This window comes from Triturus cristatus, chromosome 3_1 (genome assembly GCF_964204655.1).
Source record: "Triturus cristatus chromosome 3_1, aTriCri1.1, whole genome shotgun sequence".
Lineage (NCBI taxonomy): Eukaryota > Metazoa > Chordata > Amphibia > Caudata > Salamandridae > Triturus > Triturus cristatus.
The window spans coordinates 210,567,452-210,592,938 of NC_140583.1; the positions used below are offsets into that span (position 1 = coordinate 210,567,452).

General features: G+C 46.9%; 1 protein-coding gene across 3 annotated transcripts in view; it reads right to left on the reverse strand.

The window, feature by feature from the left end:
* Positions 1-25,487, reverse strand: part of LOC146859938 (mucosa-associated lymphoid tissue lymphoma translocation protein 1-like) — a 1,299,471-nt gene that overhangs the window by 1,074,299 nt on the left and 199,685 nt on the right. For all 3 annotated transcript variants that reach the window (XM_085643681.1, XM_085643683.1, XM_085643682.1), the window contains exon 2: positions 7,945-8,046. The gene's annotated coding sequence lies outside the window, so the exon portion shown is untranslated. The remainder of the gene's footprint in view (positions 1-7,944; positions 8,047-25,487) is intronic.

The window sequence follows — 25,487 nt, forward strand, 5'->3', positions numbered from 1 at the left end:
TTTTTACGAACCATCCAGCTCTGAAACTCACGACCATGTACAACAAGGCGCTAGAAATGGGAACATTATCCCCCCCGACACACACACTCAGGGAATCTCTCATCCCCTCCCTTCTAAAACCAGGGAGGGACCAAACACACTTATAGTCTGTTGCCCCATACCAATCCTGGGAGACAACTATAAAATCCTATGTAAAATACTTGCAGACAACTACCTCTAAGTGTTACCCAAACTTGTGCACCCAGACCAAAATGGGTTTGTCACCGGACGCAAAACATCTAACAATAGTAGGCACCTCTTTCATGCGCTGGATCAGACATCGCTGAAGTTCCCGCATGCAGCTGCCTTGATCCTCGACCTGGAGAAGTCGTTCAATACCCTACACTGGGAATATCTTTTCTAAATCTTAATGAAGATGGGCATAGGAAACTGGCTTTTAACGTACGTGAAATTGCTCTATACCAACCTAGACTCCAGAGTGCGAAGCAGCCCCTTAATCTCTGCCCACCGTTCAAATTAGAAGGGCGACCCGTCAGACCGGCCTCCTTTCCCCAGTCCTAGCTGCTATTGCTATGGAACCCCTCGCTGTGCTCTTAAGGGGGAGGGGGAACGCTGGGGAATTCCCGCTGGGGGGGGTTAAGGGGGCAGGGAAGATTCAAAAGCAGTATCTCTATATGCAGATGATGTGTTGGTATACTTTCACAATTTGGCACAGAGCTCGTATACGCCACACTCCTACAGTTTGAGAGTTAACAAATCCCACATCTTCCCCCTTCGTCGGGATAAGCCCCTCTTAGAAGTACAAATGGGGGGGTGTTCTCCTTAACTGTGCCGGGAGCCAACCCAATACTTAGGGATTCAGCTTTACCATTCCCAGGCCAAACTTTTGAGGGGAAACTGAAATGATCACTCATCTCCCTCAAATACCTGACCCAGTTCTGGAAATGCCTCCCACTAGCAAGCACAGGAAATATTGCAGTTTCTTAGAGTACAGTTCTCCCCCGCCTATTATATTACTGGAATCCTGGAATAACCGCCCAGGGTATACTTATGCGCAATAGTCAATATGTTGAGGGAACTGTTATGGGATGAAAAGCGCTGGTTGGCAGGTAACAACCTGTGTGAAACTGCGACAGCAAATAGACCACTTTCAGAAGCTGTTCTTTGCCAGCTGCTGCTTCTACGGCAAATGCCAACGATCCTGGACACTTCTCACATGGGTAGCCTGCAAGTGCCTTACACGGATGTTTGAGTTGACGTGCCATATTCTACCCTATGCCCCCAGGGCTGCCGCGCTTCCCAAGCACGATCATGCAGGAGGACCTGACTGACTGGCACAATTGATCAATTGAAACAATAGGAGTCCTGTTTCAAGACCAGCACCTGTTGACTTTTGACCAACTGAGTCAAGACCATGGTATACCCTCGAGCCAGTTCCTCCTACATGGTTAGCTATTGGCAAGATGCCTCAGGATAAGGCAAACAGCAGACGAGGTGCACCCCCACTCATGCATTTGTCTATACTTTATACACACTAGGCACCAGGTGTCATTTAATCACCTGGCTGTACAAGGCACTTAGAGTGCATACTGAGGTCTCCCTGGCATCCTTACGTCAAAAGTTCGAGGACGACATTGGGCAGTTACTACAGGACTTGGAATGGGCACAGGCACTCAACTCCCCTCGCGAACCCTCCTGCAATGCGCGACTGAAGAGCATCCATTATACAGTTTAAATCCAAGCCTATCTAACCTCGGCAAAACGTAACTGCATATTCCTAACTGCGAACATGTGCCCCAGGTGCCCCTCAGATAGTACAGACATCAGCCACATGCTGTACGAGTGCACCATGGTAACTACCTATTGGCAAACAGTCCACAACACACTTGCACCCATTACGGAACTTGCTCACTTCAATACATGGAAAGCAGCGGCTCTAGGGGTCTGTAAGAGGGAGCCAAAACATATTGTTAGAGCCCAATTTGCCAATTTGGTGCTACTGCTTCCCAAGAGTTATCACCCTACACTGGAGATGCCTCCAGGCACCGCTCCTGATTAAATGGGAAAATGCTCTTCTTCGATGGGGAGACATCAAAACCACCAATCTGCACTACGCAGAGGACTGCCGCCTTCTTAAACAACCCACAGCAGATGCATGGAATACCATGCTAGCACAATTTTGTGGAGAGATGCGAAAAGACGATACCGCACTCCTTGCCCTGAGCAATCAAACCTCGGATTCCCCTACCCCCCTTCCTGCCACCCTCCCCCTTGCTCCAGTCCATGACTGACACATCAATTATGTATGCTTATAGCCCCTCAGACTACGCCTAATAAGCCACTCTCGGAACCGCAAGCACGTGGCCCCTGATGCCACCTTACATCCCACTTCATTGCGAGGCCCGTTTCCCTGCTACAACACATCCTTTAGAACCCTCTCATTTGCCATAACACCCGCCCCCCCAACACTGCAAAATCATTAGTCTGTCGCTGCCATGTTACTTCACCCCAAGTTAACTTTTACAGATGTGCCAGTACTTGCAAACGACATAATGGAACAGCTCACCCCCCTCCAAAGTTTGGCTTGGACCACACAGTTAGCCTGTGCTCTTTCTTTCTTTTTCCAGTGATAGCCCGCATACGTTCTAGCCCTCACTTTCCTGCCACCCCGAGCCACAGAACGGACTTACCTTGAGACTGAAGTGTTCATGCTGCCATACAATAATTTTGATGAACGTGTTATGTTGTCATTATCCTGTAATGCCATATTGTACTAGTGAAATAACTCAATAAAGCCTATTTGAAAAAAAGAAGAAAAAAATACCAACTGCGGAGTATTTTGTTTAGCATTGTGTCATGTAGATAAAACTGTAGATATTTCAGATCTATTTAAAGGGGAGAAAAATTGTATGGTGGTGATGGGCCACTAAACATGGATTACAAAATCCTCAGTAAGATCTTGGCCGACTGCCTTTAGTAAGTGCTTCTGCGTCTGTTCCATCCTGATCTGAATGGAATCCACCTACTCTACAGAGTCATGGAGGCTGCTTGAGGGAGCTGGCCTGGAGCTGCCTCTGTGGCTTTAGACTTGCAGAAAGCTTTTGATAAACTCAGGTGAGAATATTTATTTAGCATATTAAATGCAATTCAGCTTTGGGCCCTGCCTAATTCAATTGATCCATCTGCTCTATACAAACCAGATGATCAGGGTGTGATACAGGAGACAGCTTTTGGATTCCACCCCGGTTGGCAGGGGCACCAGACAAGACAGTTACTATCTCCTACTCTTTTTGCATTGCCAATGGAGCCCCTGGCAGACCCAGCCAAGTTGAGTGACAAGGAATGGGACATACCCCTTCCAGACTGCACGCACTTACTCTCACTCTATGCTGATGACATGTTCTTCTGCCTTAAAGATGTCTCCTCTAACCATTCCCACATCGACAGCTTTTAGCTGAATCTGGTGACCTATCAGGCTTATAGGTAACTTGGCCTAATTCTTGCATATTCCCCTCCTCTCTGGCAATGAGTCTAGTGCAGCGCAATCTGGGAGAAGACCCATTTTTATAGGAACCCATCTCCTTTGGGTAGTTTTTTATAGAAGGGGAGATGTGTGGTATCCATGCTCATAAAATGGGTGTGGGCCGAAGCCACAGCCCTTCACCAGGAAGAGGAGAGGGGCCTCTTCCTATAGGGCATGACTGAGGAAGGATTGCAGTCCCTGTTGACTGACCCACAGAAATCCGATTCCAAGAAACAGCGACTACCCCTAACTTACTCTCCTCTGCGAGCTCAGCAACTGCGTCTTAATAGGGAGACGTAGGGGACAAAGCTAACCTTACTGGGGTCTTCGCCCTCCACAGCCTCTTCTCACTACCCAGCCCCTCTCCAGCAACCACAGTCTCCCATGCCAACCCAGGGCCCTTGAGAGGCCACACTTCCAGCTCTCCTGTCCCTTTTTGCTCAGCCCTGCCCTCCCAGTTCCAGCTTTACAGTTTGACCCGCTTTTCTACCCTGTTTAATTATTGTGTCATGTTAGGCCCCACAAGAAGTCGTCCTGGCTGCCCCACCTTTACTGATACAGTTCCCATACCACCGCACTTGTCAGTCCCTCACACTTCGTGGCACCGGTTTCTTCTTAGCAGAATACCACTTCACCTTCTCACCAGATATCTGGATGCACCGTTGCCTACAAGGGCCACTGATTTTTCAATTATGGGGAATCTATTATCTATTGTTGTGATTCAGATTGGCCTGTACTGTATTGCTTTTTACTTGTTTGTACTTTGGAGAAAACATTACATTTGTTTTTTAAAGGTGGTGATGGCCAGATTCAAGACAAGCTGCAAGATATGAAAATAGTCAGCATATGAGCAGAAGCATGATAAACTGGAGGGGGACACCCACAAAGCAAGAGGAAGTCCACTGTTCCGAGGGTCATCTAAATTCTGCGGAGCTCTCAGTGTAGACTGTGATGGGATTGTAGGAAGTTCAACACAATTCAGTCCAGGGCATATGTTGGATCACTAGAATGAGGATGAAAGAGGTTCAGCTGGATCCAACAGGAGGACTGGATGTCGATGTGCAGGGCTGTCCATCTTCAAACATGGAGCAGCGTGGAAGGCAGCGGGAGAGGTGGAATGATGTTGGTGACCATTGAAAGTGTGACAGCAAGAAGGCCAATCTTAAGGGCAGTTGAGGGCAGTGGCCTTGAATGAGGCATGTCAACACCAACACATCATACTGTCCCAAATAGAGGCTGGGGAGACCTATGTAAAGTCAATGGGAGGAGCAGGACATGAGAACTAAATATTGGGGAAACTGTGCTGCTACTTGCTCCCATCACTTGGAAATCAGTGGGGGGGGATCTGGGCATTAGGTGTGGAACCCTCAGTTGTTAGGTCTCAGAAAAGACAAGACTGTACGGGACTGATTTAATTTGCTTTCCTACTAAAACCCCGTCTCCTTCGAGGGATAACCTCTTTTCATCATCCTAATATTGGAGACAGACCTAAGAATTTCCAATGTTGTTGATGGTTTAGTTTGTTTGGTGATAATTACAGTCTGCTCTTTAATCACACCTTTGCATGATCTCCTTGCCAGAGTGATGGAGAGACACCACTGGGACCCCTTTCTGCCTTCCACACCTTCACTCTCTACCTTTTTCTTTTAGAACTCCTCTCATTAAGTCCCAGAACACAGCAACAATTTCTGGTCTGATGCCAGCTATATCTCCCGTTTAGGGCACAGGATCACCAGGTGGGATGGAAATGGCAATATTTACCCATCTTATTTGCATTCCAGAGTGGTACCATTATAGTGTGAAAATAAAAGTGGTTTTAAAGGAGCTATTACAATTGCTTTACTAGGTCTTTCTCACTCTGCTGCATATCACATTGAGTTTAATCTTTTGACTCGAATCTATTTCAAGTTTCAAAACAAGGAAAGATCTCAGCTAATAGCATTAAGTCTTGGAGAATAACCGGCAAAATATAAGATGTAATGTGATTTGCTGGCTGTAAATCCCAGAGCCCAAAAGGTTCTCAGATGAACTACTTAAAAATTAGGTGAAATGGCTTCAGTCTACAAAGTAATTTTTTTAATTCCAACCTTAAGACAGGTTTCTTTCTTTAATACATTAAACAATACACATAATGCGGAAACACCTAAGAGCATTAGGTGTAATACAACTAGCTGTTTCATTTTGACCCACATCAGCTCTACTGTAACTTTGATGACATAGGGGTGACGAATGCCCTCAACCTGTGCTTGGCTATGTACTATAGGCCAGCAACTTGTCAAAGTATAGACCATGTAGGGTCCTGATGATGCCCACTCAATTATCACTTAGGAGCGGTTGGTCTTTGGTATCAGAATCAAAATATAAAAATCAGGAGTTGATGCTGGTTTTCCTCAGACTACAGGATGACAATTAGATGATATTGTATTATATTGTTTCCATCACATTCAATGCCAAAGCCTTTGGAGCCAAATAAGCAATTTTGTTTCCTTGCAGTAAAAATGTGCTGTACTGTAGCTTCATCGTTTTATCCAAGATGCTGTAGGAAAAGATGAAGGAAGCTAGAGTTTTGAGCAAGCGTGCTCTTAAATACCATAAAAAGGACTACTTTTAAAAGAACTCGCTTTGCCAGCTTAGATATTAAGATCAATCAGAGAGCACAGTTTAAATTAGTAGAAAGCGCTGGATAGCTGCATCTATAATCATGGGATGCTTATCAGATTTTGTCTGTTTATGATTCATCTCACACTTCGCATTATAGCACTGGTAGATTCAGAAGTTTACAACCATACATATATCATTCTAGTTCCCAGAAATTATTCCCAGATAAGTAATAAAGAAGTCATTTCTGTGACACTGTATAAAACATAGATCTAGGGCGCTATAGAACTTAAATTATCGTGTCACTTTTTCTTAAGACAGTTTTCAGTGCCCTAATGACAATTTTACCACCATTCCTAAACAGAAACTAGAGAAAGTATCATTGATGGTCAGATCGTTCTTTTTGTTTCATTATGACAAATCTCATTCTCCTAAAAGATTTCGCTCATTGAGCTTTCTGAGATGAATTTAAGTATTCATATTGGCTCTGCACAGGGCTCTAAAAATCCAAAAAATTGTACTAGTCCTGCAGGTCTAGTACCTTGAAAAAACTCCGACATAACTGCAACCTACTTGACCTCGGTCTCTGAAAGCAGAGCAAATGTGACAAGATAAGAAGATTTAAAGGCATCTTTATTGCTCATTAACTTTGTGAGCAATAAAAATGCCTTTAAATCTTGTTATCTTGTCACATTTGCTCCGTTTTCAGAGACAGAGGATAAAAGTTAGTTTGCCTTCCTACTCGCCAGAAACGGCGAGTAGGACCTAAAAACAGCTCGTCCTCGTTAAATTTAGCTCGCATATGCGAGCGGTCAAGTGGATTTTTCGAGCCCTGATGCAGACAGATTTAAATCAATGTAGCCTTTCAGAGTAATCTTAAATGCCTACGTTAACAGCTGCTGGAATTAAATGATGGTTAAGCAACTTTGCCACTGCCATTTCATATCATTTAATATTCTGGGCATCAGATGAAGGGCTACAGAATATATGTTTTTATCAGGCGCTGCAAGGTCCTTTCTAAATCACCAAGAACTGCTTACGTCAAATGTTCCCTGAGGCCAAAAGTGAGTGTCTGTGTGTTAGATACCAGCAAATCTTATAATCATATCCTTCTCCCACTTCCACCTACATACCAGGCAACTCGATAATCTCACATTACATTTCAATGATGCAAGAAAAAGATCGGTTGTCTATTAATTTTGTTGTCTTTTCAAAAACTCATGTTTTGTGCAAGCACAAAAAGTTTTCATCACAGCTTTCTGGGAAGGAGTATATAGGACAAAGCTATAATGTTTTATAATGTTGTATAAATCAGCATATTACAAGGTTCCCATGAAAATGAAGGTGTGTTACACGTTTATGCTTAAAAGACTATTCTAGAACATATTTTTATATTTAAGAAGATTCTTATATTGGATTCAGGGTTTTATACGGGTATTTTATAGCTCTTAGTTTAGGATGGTTTTTAAATCGAGAGTTTATGTTTGTATGTCTGTACATGTTTAAGGACCTATGGTCTAAATAAACAATCCTTTGCCTGACTGACTGTTCTACTTTTTGTTGTTTCCCATGTTTCCCTATTTATCTGAATTCTAAATTCTTTAGTTGCAAATTATCCTATGGGGTCCACTGTAATAAGCTTATTCGAACATCTATACATGTTAACAGTTCAATAATGCTGAATGAAACAATCAAACTTGAAAACATTTTTCACAAAATGCATTCTAGCAAAGCTGTGTTAATTCAATCTAATTACTGAACTTGCGTTTACTTTTTTCACTCCAAACATTTCAAGACATAGTATCCGAAACAAACGTCCTTACTATAGTAACTCCCGGAATGAAGGTGGCTCTGCCACTTGTTGGATCTGCGTAACCTCCGAGTTGCTGCTTTGAGTTCCAGCAGATTCAGTTGAGCAAGTCATCCTTTCAAAGAATAATAAAATAAAGGCCATTAGATTTAGGAAATATGTTTGTATCTAGATTTGTTAGGATACTATTCAGTCTTCAGTATGGGCATGTTTCAAACAAAATGGCTCTCCATTAGTCAATCAAATATGCAAACCTAAACAGTCCATGCTTAAGGATACAGTGGGGACCCTGCCTTAGGGGCACGCATTCCTCTTGCACAGTTCCATACTGTGCGTTGTGCTGGGAGTAGGCTTACTTGCACTGTAGACAAAGTACAAATGAAAACTTGCTGTCCTTGACCCCAAACATTAAGTCCTGGTTGAAGGTCAACAGGAATTCGACACTCTTACTGATAGGAAACTTAAAACATTGTAACTGGTAACAAAAATGTAATTCCCTCCCAAAAAATCCAGAGAACTGTTTCAGACAGATGGTTAAGACATTTGAATGATGCGTTATATCTTCAGGTGTCAAGCTCCTCAGAGTTTGGAACTTGGGCCTGCTAAAGACCCAGAACCTAAGGCCAAGAAATGGTTTGTGGCCCTGGCACAATGTAAAGTACAGCTGTATGCTGCAGTGTCTTTGCTGTAATTGGAATTGTGGCATCAAACTTAGTAATAAGCTGAGAAGTTGGGTTAAAGTTTGATGAGGAGAGACCAGTTAACAAGTGAGGGGGCAGAGAAAGGGTAGAGAAGATGCTGAAGGGGAAGCGAGAGCAGGTGAAGTGTCGGATAACAGGGAGGAAAAGGCAGAGACACAGCTATGGTAAGAGTAAGAAACAAAGAAAGACTCGGAGCGAAATTAGGAAACAAGCATTGGCATAGCCAATAGGTCTCGCCTTTTGGGTCTTATAAGTGTTTAGGCAGAGCTATTGACTTTGCCAATGTGTTTAAGCTGTGCTGTAGAGAAGTGTGGCTGCTGTGCAGCATGCTGAAAATTTTTAATAAAAAAGTGCCAGAAGCATTTTTGTTACCTTATATATGACCAAGAAAGCATTATGTCCAACAGAACGACCATATTAAAAAATGTATGTACAATAAAAAATTTCCTCATTTTTCTTTTGTTCTTGCAATGCTTGTTAAAGTTTTTTTTTGAGGGGTATAAACAATTGGAGGTTGAAGGTTGTGAGCTAGTACCTGTATTATAACACTAGCAGCGGCCAGACGTTAGGGGACAATCAAAAGATGGCAGATTCCGAGAACAGGCTGAGGTGGTGTTGAGTGATGTTGAGGTGGTAGTGGTGGTGGTGACTGGTGCTGAGACGATGCTGAGACGATGCTGAGGTGATGCTGAATGATACTTAGGTCTTGCTGAGTGATGATGATGTGGTGGTGTATTATTGCAAAGGCGATGTTGAGTGATGTTGTGGTGGCCGTGAGGGATGTTGTGATGGCCGTGAGGGATGTTGTGGTGGCCGTGAGGGATGCTGTGGTGGCCGTGAGGGATGCTGTGGTGGCCGTGAGGGATGCTGTGGTGGCCGTGAGGGATGCTGTGGTGGCCGTGAGGGATGCTGTGGTGGCCGTGAGGGATGCTGTGGTGGCCGTGAGGGATGCTGTGGTGGCCGCGAGGGATGCTGTGGTGGCCGCGAGGGATGCTGTGGTGGCCGCGAGGGATGCTGTGGTGGCCGCGAGGGATGCTGTGGTGGCCGCGAGGGATGCTGTGGTGGCCGCGAGGGATGCTGTGGTGGCCGCGAGGGATGCTGTGGTGGCCGCGAGGGATGCTGTGGTGGCCGCGAGGGATGCTGTGGTGGCCGCGAGGGATGCTGTGGTGGCCGCGAGGGATGCTGTGGTGGCCGCGAGGGATGCTGTGGTGGCCGCGAGGGATGCTGTGGTGGCCGCGAGGGATGCTGTGGTGGCCGCGAGGGATGCTGTGGTGGCCGCGAGGGATGCTGTGGTGGCCGCGAGGGATGCTGTGGTGGCCGCGAGGGATGCTGTGGTGGCCGCGAGGGATGCTGTGGTGGCCGGGAGTGATGCTGTGGTGGCCGGGAGTGATGCTGTGGTGGCCGGGAGTGATGTGGCCGGGAGTGATGCTGTGGTGGCCGGGAGTGATGCTGTGGTCGCCGGGAGTGATGCTGTGGTGGCCGGGAGTGATGCTGTGGTGGCCGTGTGTGATGCTGTGGTGTTGCTGAGTGATGCTGTGGTGGCCGGGAGTGATGCTGTGGTGGCCGGGAGTGATGCTGTGGTGGCCGGGAGTGATGCTGTGGTGGCCGTGTGTGATGCTGTGGTGTTGCTGAGTGATGCTGTGGTGTTGCTGAGTGATGCTGTGGTGGCGCTGAGTCAGAGAGAGGGGGTCAGAGAGAGAGAGAGTCAGTGAGAGAGAGTCAGAGAGAGAGAGAGTCAGAGAGAGAGAGTCAGTGAGAGAGAGTCAGTGAGAGAGAGTCAGTGAGAGAGAGTCAGTGAGAGAGAGTCAGTGAGAGAGAGTCAGTGAGAGAGAGTCAGTGAGAGAGAGTCAGTGAGAGAGAGTCAGTGACAGAGAGTCAGTGAGAGAGAGTCAGTGAGAGAGAGTCAGTGAGAGAGAGAGATTGAGAGTCAGTGAGTGAGAGAGTCAGTTAGTGAGAGTGAGTCAGTGAGTGAGAGAGAGAGTGAGAGTCAGTGAGTGAGAGAGAATGAGAGAGAATGAGTGAGAGTGAGTCAGTGAATGAGAGAGTCAGTGAGTGAGAGAGTCAGTGAGTGAGAGAGTCAGTGAGTGAGAGTCAGTGAGTGAGAGTGAGTCAGTCAGTGAGTGAGAGAGAGTGAGTCAGTGAGTGAGTGAGAGAGAGTCAGTCAGTGAGTGAGAGAGTGTCAGTCAGTGAGTGAGAGGGAGTGAGTCAGTGAGTGAGAGGGAGTGAGTCAGTGAGTGAGAGGGAGTGAGTCAGTCAGTGAGAGGGAGTGAGTCAGTCAGTGAGAGGGAGTGAGAGAGTGTGAGAGGGAGTGAGAGAGAGTCTTTGAGAGGGAGTGAGAGAGTGTTTGAGAGAGAGTCTATGAGAGGGAGTGAAAGAGTGTCTGGGAGAGAGTGTCTGGGAGAGAGTGTCTGGGAGAGAGTGTCTGGGAGAGAGTGTCTGGGAGAGAGTGTCTGGGAGAGAGTGTCTGGGAGAGAGTGTCTGGGAGAGAGTGTCTGAGAGAGAGTGTCTGTGAGTCTGAGAGAGAGTGTCTGTGAGTCTGAGAGAGAGTGTCTGTGAGTCTGAGAGAGAGTGTCCGTGAGAGAGTGTCTGTGAGAGAGTGTCTGTGAGAGAGTGTCTGTGAGAGAGTGTCTGGGAGAGAGTGTCTGGGAGAGAGTGTCTGGGAGAGAGTGTCTGGGAGAGAGTGTCTGTGAGTCTGAGAGAGAGTGTCTGTGAGTCTGAGAGAGAGTGTCTGAGAGAGAGTGTCTGTGAGAGAGTGTCTGTGAGAGAGTGTCTGTGAGAGAGTGTCTGTGTCTGTGAGAGAGTGTCTGTGTCTGTGAGAGAGAGTGTCTGTGTCTGTGAGAGAGAGTGTCTGTGTCTGTGAGAGAGAATGTCTGTGTCTGTGAGAGAGAATGTCTGTGTCTGTGAGAGAGAATGTCTGTGAGTGAGTGTCTGTGAGAGAGAGTGTCTGTGAGTGTCTGTGTCTGAGAGAGTGTCTGTGAGAGTGTGCGAGAGAGTGTCTGCGAGAGAGTGTCTGCGAGAGAGTGTCTGCGAGAGAGTGTCTGCGAGAGAGTGTCTGTGAAAGTGAGAGTCTGTGAGAGTGTCTGCGAGAGAGAGTGTCTGCGAGAGAGAGTGTCTGCGAGAGAGAGTGTGAGAGTGTCTGTGAGAGAGCGTCTGTGAGAGAACATCTGTGAGAGTGTCTGCGAGAGAGAGTGTCTGTGAGATAGTGTGTGAGAGTGTCTGTGAGATAGTGTGTGAGAGTGTCTGTGAGATAGTGTGAGAGAGTGTCTGTGAGAGAGTGTCTGTGAGAAAGTGTCTGTGAGAAAGTGTCTGTGAGAGAGTGTCTGTGAGAAAGTGAGAGTCTGTTAGAGTGTCTGTGAGAGAGAGAGTGTCTGTGAGAGAGAGAGTGTCTGTGAGAGAGAGAGTGTCTGTGAGAGAGAGAGAGTCAGTGAGAGTCAGTGAGAGAGTCAGTGAGAGAGTCAGTGAGAGTGAGTGAGAGAGTCAGTTAGTGAGAGTGAGTCAGTGAGTGAGAGAGAGAGTGAGAGTCAGTGAGTGAGACAGAATGAGAGAGAATGAGTGAGAGTGAGTCAGTGAATGAGAGAGTCAGTGAGTGAGAGAGTCAGTGAGTGAGAGAGTCAGTGAGTGAGAGAGTCAGTGAGTGAGAGTCAGTGAGTGAGAGTCAGTGAGTGAGTGAGAGTGAGTCAGTCAGTGAGTGAGAGAGAGTGAGTCAGTCAGTGAGTGAGAGAGAGTCAGTCAGTGAGTGAGAGAGTGTCAGTCAGTGAGTGAGAGGGAGTGAGTCAGTGAGAGGGAGTGAGTCAGTGAGTGAGAGGGAGTGAGTCAGTCAGTGAGAGCGAGTGAGAGAGTGTGAGAGGGAGTGAGAGAGAGTCTTTGAGAGGGAGTGAGAGAGTGTCTGAGAGAGAGTCTATGAGAGGGAGTGAAAGAGTGTCTGGGAGAGAGTGTCTGGGAGAGAGTGTCTGGGAGAGAGTGTCTGGGAGAGAGTGTCTGGGAGAGAGTGTCTGGGAGAGAGTGTCTGGGAGAGAGTGTCTGGGAGAGAGTGTCTGTGAGTCTGAGAGAGAGTGTCTGTGAGAGAGTGTCTGTGAGAGAGTGTCTGTGAGAGAGTGTCTGTGAGAGAGTGTCTGTGAGAGAGTGTCTGTGAGAGAGTGTCTGTGAGAGAGTGTCTGGGAGAGAGTGTCTGGGAGAGAGTGTCTGGGAGAGAGTGTCTGGGAGAGAGTGTCTGTGAGTCTGAGAGAGAGTGTCTGTGAGTCTGAGAGAGAGTGTCTGAGAGAGAGTGTCTGTGAGAGAGTGTCTGTGAGAGAGTGTCTGTGTCTGTGAGAGAGAGTGTCTGTGTCTGTGAGAGAGAGTGTCTGTGTCTGTGAGAGAGAATGTCTGTGTCTGTGAGAGAGAATGTCTGTGAGTGAGTGTCTGTGAGAGAGAGTGTCTGTGAGTGTCTGTGTCTGAGAGAGTGTCTGTGAGAGTGTGCGAGAGAGTGTCTGCGAGAGAGTGTCTGCGAGAGAGTGTCTGCGAGAGAGTGTCTGTGAAAGTGAGAGTCTGTGAGAGTGTCTGCGAGAGAGAGTGTCTGCGAGAGAGAGTGTCTGCGAGAGAGAGTGTCTGCGAGAGAGAGTGTCTGCGAGAGAGAGTGTCTGCGAGAGAGAGTGTCTGCGAGAGAGAGTGTCTGCGAGAGAGAGTCTGCGAGAGAGAGTGTGAGAGTGTCTGTGAGAGAGCGTCTGTGAGAGAACATCTGTGAGAGTGTCTGCGAGAGAGAGTGTCTGTGAGATAGTGTGTGAGAGTGTCTGTGAGATAGTGTGTGAGAGTGTCTGTGAGATAGTGTGAGAGAGTGTCTGTGAGAAAGTGTCTGTGAGAGAGTGTCTGTGAGAAAGTGAGAGTCTGTTAGAGTGTCTGTGAGAGAGAGAGTGTCTGTGAGAGAGAGAGTGTCTGTGAGAGAGAGAGTGTCTGTGAGAGAGAGTGTCTGTGAGAGAGAGTGTCTGTGAGAGAGAGTGTCTGTGTGAGAGAGTGTCTGTGTGAGAGTGTCTGTGTGAGAGTGTCTGTGAGAGTGTCTGTGAGAGTGTCTGTGAGAGTGTCTGTGAGAGTGTCTGTGAGAGTGTCTGTGAGAGTGTCTGAGAGTGTCTGAGAGTGTCTGTGAAAGTCTGTGAAAGTCTGTGAAAGTCTGTGAGTGTCTGTGAAAGTCTGTGAGTGTCTGTGAAAGTCTGTGAGTGTCTGTGAAAGTCTGTGAGTGTCTGTGAGTGTCTGAGAGACTGTGAGAGTCTGTGAGAGTGTCTGTCAGAGAGTGTAGACTGTCTGAGAGAGAGTGTCAGAGAGAGTGTCTGAGAGAGAGTGTCAGAGAGAGTGTCTGAGAGAGAGTGTCTGTGAGAGAGTGTGAGTGTCTGTGAGTGTCTGTGAGAGTGTCTGAGAGTGTCTGTGAGAGTGTCTGAGAGTGTCTGAGAGTGTCTGAGAGTGTCTGAGAGTGTCTGAGAGTGTCTGTGAGAGTGTCTGTGAGAGTGTCTGTGAGAGTGGCTGTGAGATAGTATGTGAGAGTGTCTGTGAGATAGTGTGTGAGAGTGTCTGTGAGAGAGAGTGTCTGTGAGAGAGAGTGTCTGTGAGAGAGAGTGTCTGTGAGAGAGAGTGTCTGTGAGAGAGTCTGTGAGAGAGAGTGTCTGTGAGAGAGAGTGTCTGTGAGAGAGAGTGTCTGTGAGAGAGAGTGTCTGTGAGAGAGAGTGTCTGTGAGAGTGTCTGTGAGAGAGAGTGTCTGTGAGAGAGAGTGTCTGTGAGATAGTGTGTGAGAGTGTCTGTGAGATAGTGTGTGAGAGTGTCTGTGAGATAGTGTGTGAGAGTGTCTGTGAGATAGTGTGTGAGAGTGTCTGTGAGAGAGTGTGTGAGAGTGTCTGTGAGAGAGAGTGTCTGTGAGAGAGAGTGTCTGAGAGAGAGAGTGTCTGAGAGAGAGTGTCTGAGAGAGAGTGTCTGTGAGAGAGTCTGAGAGAGAGTGTCTGTGAGAGAGTCTGTGAGAGTGTCTGTGAGAGTGTCTGTGAGATAGTGTGTGAGAGTGTCTGTGAGATAGTGTGTGAGAGTGTCTGTGAGATAGTGTGTGAGAGTGTCTGTGAGATAGTGTGTGAGAGTGTCTGTGAGAGAGAGTGTCTGTGTGAGAGAGTGTCTGTGAGAGAGAGTGTCTGTGAGAGAGAGTGTCTGTGAGAGAGAGTGTCTGTGAGAGAGAGTGTCTGTGAGAGAGAGTGTCTGTGAGAGAGAGTGTCTGTGAGAGTGTCTGTGAGAGAGAGTGTCTGTGAGAGTGTCTGTGAGAGTGTCTGTGAGAGTGTCTGTGAGAGTGTCTGTGAGAGTGTCTGTGAGAGTGTCTGTGAGAGTGTCAGAGTTTGTGTGAGAGTCTGTGAGAGAGTGTCTGTGAGAGTGTCAGAGTTTGTGTGAGAGTCTGTGAGAGAGTGTCTGTGAGAGAGTGTCTGTGAGAGAGTGTCTGTGAGAGAGTGTCTGTGAGTCTGAGACTGTCTGTGAGAGAGTGTCTGTGAGAGTGTCTGTGAGAGTGTCTGTGAGAGAGTGTCTGTGAGAGAGTGTCTGTGAGAGAGTGTCTGTGAGAGAGTGTCTGTGAGAGAGTGTCTGTGAGAGAGTGTCTGTGAAAGTTTGTGAGTCTGTGAGAGAATGTCTGTGAGAGTGTGTGAGAGAGTGTGTGAGAGAGTGTGTCTGAGAGAGTGTGTCTTTGAGTGTGTGTCTGTGAGAGTGTGTGTCTGTGAGAGTGTGTGAGAGAGTGTGAGAGCGTGTGTGAGAGAGTCCGTGAGAGAGTCTGTGAGAGAGTCTGTGAGAGAGTCTGTGAGAGAGTCTGTGAGAGAGTCTGTGAGAGAGTCTGTGAGAGAGTCTGTGAGAGAGTGTGAGAGTGTCTGTGAGAGTGTGTGAGAGTGTGTGAGTGTGTGAGTGTGTGAGAGAGAGTGTGAGAGAGAGTGTTTGAGAGAGAGTGTGAGAGAGAGTGTGTGAGTGAGTGTGTGAGTGAGAGTCTGCGAGAGTGAGTCTGTGAAAGTTTGTGAAAGTCTGTGAAAGAGAGACTGTGAGAGAGTGTCTGTGAGAGTGTCTGAGAGTGTGTGAGAGTGTGAGTCTGTGAGAGCGTGTCTGTGAGTGTCTGTGAAAGTCAGAGTTTGTGAGAGAGTATGTGCGAGTGTGTCTGTGAGAGAGTGTCTGTGAGAGAGTGTCTGTGAGAGAGTGTCTGTGAGAGAGTGTCTGTGAGAGAGTGTCTGTGAGAGTGTGTCTGTGAGAGTGAGTGTCTGTGAGAGTGAGTGTCTGTGAGAGTGAGTGTCTGTGAGAGTGAGTGTCTGTGAGAGTGAGTGTCTGTGAGAGTGAGTGTCTGTGAGAGTGAGAGTGTCTGTGAGAGTGAGAGTGTCTGTGAGAGTGAGAGTGTCTGTGAGAGTCTGTGAGAGTCTGTGAGAGAGAGTGTGAGAGAGAGTGTGAGAGAGAGTGTGTGAGAGAGAGTGTCTGTGAGAGAGTGTGTGAGAGTGTGTGTGAGTGTGTGTGAGTGTGTGTGTGAGTGTCTGTGAGAGTGTCTGTGAGAGTGTCTGTGAGAGTGTGAGTGTCTGTGAGAGAGTGTGTGAGAGTGTGTGTGAGAGTGTGAGTGTCTGTGAGAGAGAGTGTCTGTGAGAGAGTGTCTGAGTCTGTGAGAGTGTGTGAGAGTGTCTGTTAGTCTGTGAGAGAGTGTGTGAGAGAGAGTGTGAGAGGGAGTGTGAGAGAGAGTGTGAGAGTGAGAGTGAGTCTGTGAAAGTCTGAAAGTTTGTGAAAGTCTGTGAAAGAGAGACTGTGAGAGAGTGAGAGTGTGAGAGAGTGTCTGTGAGAGTGTCTGAGAGTGTATGTGAGTGTGAGTCTGTGAGAGCATGTCTGTGAGAGCGTGTCAGAGAGCATCTGAGAGTCTGTGAGAGAGAGTCTGAGAGAGAGTCTGTGAGAGTCAGTTTGTGAGAGAGTCTGTGAGAGAGTGTCTGAGAGAGAATGTCTGAGAGTCTGTGAGAGTGTCCGAGAGTCTGTGAGAGTATCTGAGAGTCTGTGAGTGTCTGAGTCTGTGAGAGAGTGTCTGTGAAAGTCTGTGTCTGTGAGTGTCTGTGAGTGTCTGTGAGTGTCTGTGAGTGTCTGTGAGTGTCTGTGAGACTGTGAGAGTCTGTGAGAGTGTCTGTCAGAGAGTGTAGACTGTCTGAGAGAGAGTGTCAGTGAGAGTGTCTGTGAGAGTGTCTGTGAGAGTGTCTGTGAGAGTGTCTGTGAGAGTGTCTGTGAGAGTGTCTGTGAGAGTGTCTGTGAGAGTGTCTGTGAGATAGTGTGTGAGAGTGTCTGTGAGATAGTGTGTGAGAGTGTCTGTGAGATAGTGTGTGAGAGTGTCTGTGAGAGAGAGTGTCTGTGAGAGAGAGTGTCTGTGAGAGAGTGTCTGTGAGAGAGTGTCTGTGAGAGAGAGTGTCTGTGAGAGAGAGCGTCTGTGAGAGAGAGCGTCTGTGAGAGAGAGCGTCTGTGAGAGAGAGTGTCTGTGAGAGTGTCTGTGAGAGTGTCTGTGAGAGTGTCTGTGAGAGTGTCTGTGAGAGTGTCTGTGAGAGTGTCAGAGTTTGTGTGAGAGTCTGTGAGAGAGTGTCTGTGAGAGTGTCAGAGTTTGTGTGAGAGTCTGTGAGAGAGTGTCTGTGAGAGAGTGTCTGTGAGAGAGTGTCTGTGAGTCTGAGACTGTCTGTGAGAGAGTGTCTGTGAGAGTGTCTGTGAGAGTGTCTGTGAGAGTGTCTGTGAGAGAGTGTCTGTGAGAGAGTGTCTGTGAGAGAGTGTCTGTGAGAGAGTGTCTGTGAGAGAGTGTCTGTGAGAGAGTGTCTGTGAGAGAGTGTCTGTGAAAGTTTGTGAGTCTGTGAGAGAATGTCTGTGAGAGTGTGTGAGAGAGTGTCTGAGAGAGTGTGTCTTTGAGTGTGTGTCTGTGAGAGTGTGTGTCTGAGAGAGTGTGTGAGAGAGTGTGAGAGCGTGTGTGAGAGTCTGTGAGAGAGTCTGTGAGAGAGTCTGTGAGAGAGTCTGTGAGAGAGTCTGTGAGAGAGTCTGTGAGAGAGTCTGTGAGAGAGTCTGTGAGAGAATGTGCATCTGTGAGAGAGTGTGAGAGTGTCTGTGAGAGTGTGTGAGAGTGTGTGAGAGAGAGTGTGAGAGAGAGTGTTTGAGAGAGAGTGTGAGAGAGAGTGTGAGAGAGAGTGTGTGAGTGAGTGTGTGAGTGAGAGTCTGCGAGAGTGAGTCTGTGAAAGTCTGTGAAAGTTTGTGAAAGTCTGTGAAAGAGAGACTGTGAGAGAGTGTCTGTGAGAGTGTCTGAGAGTCTGTGAGAGTGTGTGAGAGTGTGAGTCTGTGAGAGCGTGTCTGTGAGTGTCTGTGAAAGTCAGAGTTTGTGAGAGAGTCTGTGCGAGTGTGTCTGTGTGAGAGTGTCTGTGAGAGAGTGTCTGTGAGAGTGTGTCTGTGAGAGTGTGTCTGTGAGAGTGAGTGTCTGTGAGAGTGAGTGTCTGTGAGAGTGAGTGTCTGTGAGAGTGAGTGTCTGTGAGAGTGTCTGTGAGAGTGAGAGTGTCTGTGAGAGTGAGAGTGTCTGTGAGAGTCTGTGAGAGTCTGTGAGAGAGTGTGAGAGAGAGTGAGAGAGAGTGTCTGTGAGAGAGTGTGTGAGAGTGTGTGTGAGTGTGTGTGAGTGTGTGTGTGAGTGTCTGTGAGAGTGTCTGTGAGAGTGTGAGTGTCTGTGAGAGAGTGTGTGAGAGTGTGTGTGTGAGAGTGTGAGTGTCTGTGAGAGAGAGTGTCTGTGAGAGAGTGTCTGAGTCTGTGAGTGTCTGTGAAAGTGTCTGTCTGTGAGAGTGTGTGAGAGTGTCTGTTAGTCTGTGAGAGAGTGTGTGAGAGAGAGTGTGAGAGGGAGTGTGAGAGAGAGTGTGAGAGTGTGTGAGTGAGAGTGAGTCTGTGAAAGTCTGAAAGTTTGTGAAAGTCTGTGAAAGAGAGACTGTGAGAGTGTGAGAGTGTGAGAGAGTGTCTGTGAGAGTGTCTGAGAGTGTATGTGAGTGTGAGTCTGTGAGAGCATGTCTGTGAGAGCGTGTCAGAGAGCATCTGAGTCTGTGAGAGAGAGTCTGTGAGAGTCAGTTTGTGAGAGAGTCTGTGAGAGAGTGTCTGAGAGAGAATGTCTGAGAGTCTGTGAGAGTGTCCGAGAGTCTGTGAGAGTGTCCGAGAGTCTGTGAGAGTATCTGAGAGTCTGTGAGTGTCTGAGTCTGTGAGAGAGTGTCTGTGAAAGTCTGTGAGTGTCTGTGAAAGTCTGTGAGTGTCTGTGAAAGTCTGTGAGTGTCTGTGAAAGTCTGTGAGTGTCTGTGAAAGTCTGTGAGTGTCTGAGAGACTGTGAGAGTCTGTGAGAGTGTCTGTCAGAGAGTGTAGACTGTCTGAGAGAGTGTCAGTGAGAGAGTGTGAGAGTGTCTGTGAGAGAGAGTCTGTGAGAGAGAGTCTGTGAGAGTGTCGGAGAGAGTGTCGGAGAGAGTGTCGGAGAGAGTGTCGGAGAGAGTGTCGGAGAGAGTGTCGGAGAGTCTGTGAGAGTCTGTGAAAGTCTGTGAGAGTCTGCGAGTCTGTAAGAGTGTCTGTGAGAGAGTGTCTGTGAGAGAGTGTTTGTGAGAGAGTGTCTGTGAGAGAGTGTCTGTGAGAGAGTGTCTGTGAGAGAGTGTCTGTGAGAGAGTGTCTGTGAGTCTGTGAGAGCGTGTCTGTGAAAGTCTGTGAGTGTCTGTGAAAGTATGAGAGACTGTGAGAGTGTCTGTGAGAGTGTCTGTGAGAGTGTCTGTGAGAGTGTCTGTGAGAGTGTCTGTGAGAGTGTCTGTGAGATAGTGTGTGAGAGTGTCTGTGAGAGAGAGTGTCTGTGAGAGAGAGTGTCTGTGAGAGTGTCTGTGAGAGTGTCTGTGAGAGTGTCTGTGAGAGTGTCTGTGAGAGTGTCTGTGAGAGTGTCAGAGTTTGTGTGAGAGTCTGTGAGAGAGTGTCTGTGAGAGTGTCAGAGTTTGTGTGAGAGTCTGTGAGAGAGTGTCTGTGAGAGAGTGTCTGTGAGAGAGTGTCTGTGAGAGAGTGTCTGTGAGAGAGTGTCTGTGAGAGAGTGTCTGTGAGAGTGTCTGTGAGAGTGTCTGTGAGAGAGTGTCTGTGAGAGAGTGTCTGTGAGAGAGTGTCTGTGAGAGAGTGTCTGTGAAAGTTTGTGAGTCTGTGAGAGAATGTCTGTGAGAGTGTGTGAGAGAGTGTCTGAGAGAGTGTGTCTTTGAGTGTGTGTCTGTGAGAGTGTGTGTCTGTGAGAGAGTCTGTGAGAGAGTCTGTGAGAGTCTGTGAGAGAGTCCGTGAGAGAATGTGCGTCTGTGAGAGAGTGTGAGAGTGTCTGTGAGAGTGTGTGAGAGTGTGTGAGTGTGTGAGAGTGTGTGAGAGAGTGTGAGAGAGAGAGTGTGAGAGAGAGTGTGAGAGAGAGTGTGAGAGAGAGTGTGTGAGTGAGTGTGTGAGTGAGAGTCTGCGAGAGTGAGTCTGTGAAAGTCTGTGAAAGTTTGTGAAAGTCTGTGAAAGAGAGACTGTGAAAGAGAGACTGTGAGAGAGTGTCTGTGAGAGTGTCTGAGAGTCTGTGAGAGTGTGTGAGAGTGTGAGTCTGTGAGAGCGTGTCTGTGAGTGTCTGTGAAAGTCAGAGTTTGTGAGAGAGTCTGTGCGAGTGTGTCTGTGAGAGAGTGTCTGTGAGAGTCTGAGAGTGTCTGTGAGTCTGTGAGAGTGAGTCTGTGAGAGTGTGTCTGTGAGAGTGTGTCTGTGAGAGTGTGTCTGTGAGAGTGAGTGTCTGTGAGAGTGAGTGTCTGTGAGAGTGAGTGTCTGTGAGAGTGAGTGTCTGTGAGAGTGAGTGTCTGTGAGAGGGAGTGTCTGTGAGAGGGAGTGTCTGTGAGAGTGAGAGTGTCTGTGAGAGTGAGAGTGTCTGTGAGAGTGAGAGTGTCTGTGAGAGTCTGTGAGAGTCTGTGAGAGAGAGTGTGAGAGAGAGTGTGAGAGAGAGTGTCTGTGAGAGAGTGTGTGAGAGTGTGTGTGAGTGTGTGTGTGTGAGTGTCTGTGAGAGTGTCTGTGAGAGTGAGTGTCTGTGAGAGAGTGTGTGAGAGTGTGTGTGAGAGTGTGAGTGTCTGTGAGAGAGAGTGTCTGTGAGAGAGTGTCTGAGTCTGTGAGTGTCTGTGAAAGTGTCTGTCTGTGAAAGTGTGTGAGAGTGTCTGTTAGTCTGTGAGAGAGTGTGTGAGAGAGAGTGTGAGAGGGAGTGTGAGAGAGAGTGTGTGAGTGAGAGTGAGTCTGTGAAAGTCTGAAAGTTTGTGAAAGTCTGTGAAAGAGAGACTGTGAGAGAGTGAGAGTGTGAGAGAGTGTCTGTGAGAGTGTCTGAGAGTGTATGTGAGTGTGAGTCTGTGAGAGCATGTCTGTGAGAGCGTGTCAGAGAGCATCTGAGAGTCTGTGAGAGAGAGTCTGTGAGAGAGAGTCTGTGAGAGTCAGTTTGTGAGAGAGTCTGTGAGAGAGTGTCTGAGAGAGAATGTCTGAGAGTCTGTGAGAGTGTCCGAGAGTCTGTGAGAGTATCTGAGAGTCTGTGAGTGTCTGAGTCTGTGAGAGAGTGTCTGTGAAAGTCTGTGAGTGTCTGTGAAAGTCTGTGAGTGTCTGTGAAAGTCTGTGAGTGTCTGTGAAAGTCTGTGAGTGTCTGTGAAAGTCTGTGAGTGTCTGAGAGACTGTGAGAGTCTGTGAGAGTGTCTGTCAGAGAGTGTAGACTGTCTGAGAGAGAGTGTCAGTGAGAGAGTGTGAGAGCGTCTGTGAGAGAGAGTCTGTGAGAGAGAGTCTGTGAGAGTGTCGGAGAGAGTGTCGGAGAGTCTGTAAGAGTCTGTGAGTGTCTGTGAGTGTCTGTGAGTCTGTAAGAGTGTCTGTGAGAGAGTGTCTGTGAGAGAGTGTCTGTGAGAGAGTGTCTGTGAGAGAGTGTCTGTGAGAGAGTGTCTGTGAGTCTGTGAGAGCGTGTCTGTGAAAGTCTGTGAGTGTCTGTGAAAGTATGAGAGACTGTGAGAGTCTGTGAGAGTGTCTGTGAGAGAGTGTAGAGTGTCTGAGAGAGAGTGTCAGAGAGAGTGTCTGAGAGAGAGTGTCAGAGAGTGTCTGAGAGAGAGTGTGAGTGTCTGTGAGAGAGTGTGAGAGAGTCTGTGAGAGAGTGTGAGAGAGTCTGTGAGAGAGTGTCTGTGAGAGAGTATCTGTGAGAGTGTGTGAGAGAGAGTGGGGTAGAGGTAGAGGGGTAGAAGAGAGGTTGAGGGGTAGAAGAGAAGTAGAGTAGAGGTAGAGGGGTAGAAGAGAGGAAGGGTTATATAGGCAAATGAAAAGGAAGCTATCGTCTTCAGAAATGTGAAAGAAAGCTCTCCTATCTTGAAAGCTGATTACAAGCATCTCCTGAGAAACACGGTAAAACTTTCAAACCACGGAGTCGTTTTGAAAGTTTTGCGTGTTTCTCAGGAGATGCTTGTAAACACGAATACCCTGATTAATTTAATTTAACAGTTGGCTCCGCCCAGTATTGCTTAGTAACGCAAATGACAAGGAAGCTATCGACTTCAGGAACGTGAAAGAAAGCTCTTGTATCTTGAAAGCTGATGACCCATGACGAGAGAGGAAAGCCATATGCTGCTCGTAAGCGCGCACCCGCGCACATGCACGCAAGCTGTAGGCTGGCCATGGTAGCATTTTTTGAAGCCCTTACTAAAAGTCTCGCCAGTCCAGCGCATGCGCTGGGTCAGGCGAGACCTAAAAAACTGTACGGAAAGAGTACAAATGTGGAGTGGGCGAGAGAAAGTTACAGAGGGAGTACAGGGAGAGGAAGAGAGATTGAGAGCTTAGATACGGTGAAAATGAGAACAAAAAGGATGAAAACTAGGGAATAAAGGGCTTGTGAGAAGCTGAGAATTAGAGAGTTCTGGATGTGCATGTGAACAAAAGAAGAGAGTGGGAGATAAGAGGAAGCGGAGTGAGGCCTTGTGACTCACTCACTGAGCTTCCTCGGGGTGTGCAAGAGGTATGCTTTCATTTTTTATAATTCAAGCTATGTAGCTGGGACTACACTAGATACACTTACCTGTTTATCTGTAGTGTGAATGTGTAGAGTAAGTCCAATTACTAGTAAGAGAGCCAACACGCCCTTGGAGCCTTCGTGGGGATGTTCACAAGGCCTCAGCATTCAGTGCTGCTTATGTCCTAGAGCTCAGCAGTTAACCCATCTGAGCATACCCCTTCCCCAACCTTTGGAGTAGACCAGGTTGTTTATAACACAGTCAATGAGTGCTGTCACTTCTAGGATAGCAAGGGCACTACTAAACATTTTGGTAGTACTTTAATGAGACAGTATCTGAATTACTAATAAGGTTCTTAATAATAATGGGTGATGTTCTACCTCTCCCTAGCTGTGAGAGACGTTCTGTCTCACCTCCCTATTACTGGGCTACCTTACTCACTCTTCAGCTTGCAGGGCAGGAAAACAGCTAGTGACGTTTTACAGAATGGGAAATTTGGACAATTGCAAATGCCCCCACCTTCCAAGGTCCTCCTGATAAAATGATATCTCGCTCTTTTTACTCACCTCTAACTCTTTATAACAATCTCTCCCTCGCTGTCTGTCACTGACCGTCTCTCTTTCTGTCCATGTTTCACTACTTTCCACTTTGCAACTTTCGGTCTACCTCCCTTCTCTCCTCACCCATCACTTGTTCTAGTGGCTCTCACTATCTGTCTTCACCCTTCTCTACTGAGCTCACCTTTTTGTCTACCTTCCTATAACTAACTCTGCACCTTCCCTCACTGTTTACCTTGACTCCCTCTTTACTGTTCTCTCTTCACTGTTTGCTACTTCCTTTCTCTTTCTACCTTTCTATGTTTGCCTTACTTCTCTCTATCTCACCAGTCACTAACTCCCTGCCTTAATCTATCTTCACCTGCTCTGACAACCTTTATATTACCTAATTACTACCACCTCCCTTTCTAGGCATCACTTATCTTTCCATCTCGGATCTCTCCCTTGACTCCAGTTCTTCTACCTCACCCTTAGTCTCGCCATCTCTCTTCACTGATCTCTACGTACCTAGCATCAATGCAGCCCTTTCTACCACATTTCTGCCTACCTCACCTCTCTTTACAATCCACCTCTGTATATTCAACCTGTCACAACCCCTCTCCTGCTATCTGTGCCTACCTCCACATCTCTTCCTACGTACTCTATCTCTACCTCATACCTTTCTCAGCATATCAGTCTTTTAGTTTTCACTTCCCTGTCTATCTCCTCCATCCTTTTTCACATGCACATTCAGAACACTCCAATTCTCAGAATTACACCTCTCTCAACCTTATCTATTTCTTTACCTCACACTCCATTTCTATGCCTCTCTTCTCTCTACCTTCACGCCCTCTCTCTCCCTCACTTTACATCTTTCTCTCTACTTTACATCTCACACACTACCTCATATTTCTACCCCCTACATTTCTCTTTCTCTCAATACCTAAACTCTCAATTTCCCTCATTTGATCATGGTCTCTACTCTCCACTTAATTCTACCTCTATTCCCTCTGTCACCTCGCTAACAAACTTACTCCTTTAATACTAACCCTCTTGCTCTACCTCTAGCCCTCTTTTTAAACTATCATTGCATTTTTTTCTCTTTCAAATCTATCTCTGGGCCACTTTTCAAAATACCATTTCTACCTCTTTTTAGATCTCCCTACTTAACCCTTCTGGCTTTACTTGCGCTCTCGCTCTCTCGGTCTGAATCTCCCCTCTATTTTTTTTACCTCACCTCTGTCTCTCTACTTCACCTCGTTTCTGTACAAATAATTTTTTAAAATATATCCCTCTAAATGTACCTTTCTCTCTACTTCATTGCCCACTTTCTCTAACCTATCTTTCAGTAACCAACTTCTCATTCTGCCCCTCTCTCTAATACACCACTGTTATTCAGCAGTGAAAGCTACACTCTCAAGCACTATGCACATATGTTTTAATATTACGCACTGGTCCACTAAGCATCCACCACGTCACCCTTACTATGCCGTTCCTTTAATGATAGTAACAAATTTACAAGACACCGATATGTATGTTAAGATATTGGTTTATGTGCAAATCTACCTCAATGTTGGGACACTCGGCTTTGGTTCCTCCAGAGCAAGACTTCTGGAGGGCGTCAGGTTTGATACATAACCCAGCTTCATGAAAAGGAGAACAAGAGATACCTTTGCAGAGTAGCACACTGACAAGTGGGAAAACCCAGATTGTTTTTACTTGCTTCTTTGCTAATCAGCTGAGAGTTGAAGCAGATGCACGAGTGTGTGAGTAAGAAGGAGCTACCTAGTGAGAAACATTTGGGCCGCTCTAACTTGTGAAATAGATTGGGTTAGTAATGCAGACACTGTATATTTCACATTGTTACATCACATAGAAGGAGAGAAAGATTCTGAAAATAGGAGTAGATGAAACGCAACCGCAGTTGGATTCTTTTATTTTTAGTCATTATCACTCTTCAATGTGCAGTTCGACAGTCTACAGCCAACACGTGTTTTGCTGCTAGGCCTTTTATTTAAGGCACAGATTCAGGGTGAGTTAAGTAGAGACAGTTGTCGTTCTCGTTAGATACATCATTAACGTTCTGTAATTATTTATGATGAGAGGTCCAAGAATTAACTTATTAACAGTTTTCGTCCGAATCTCTGAAAGCCATAAGTATTATGTTCTAAGGAACAGACAAAACGTTTCCTGGAAGGGATATGTTTACGTTCCTAAAGTGACTGTGTGTTTTCCTTATGTTTCTTGTGGTCCTGTTGAGGAGTTTGTTCCTGTAGTTGCCATGTGGTATGAAGCAAATGTCTGTAGTAACTGTGGATTGTCTTTGCAAGTCCCTCCTTAAGT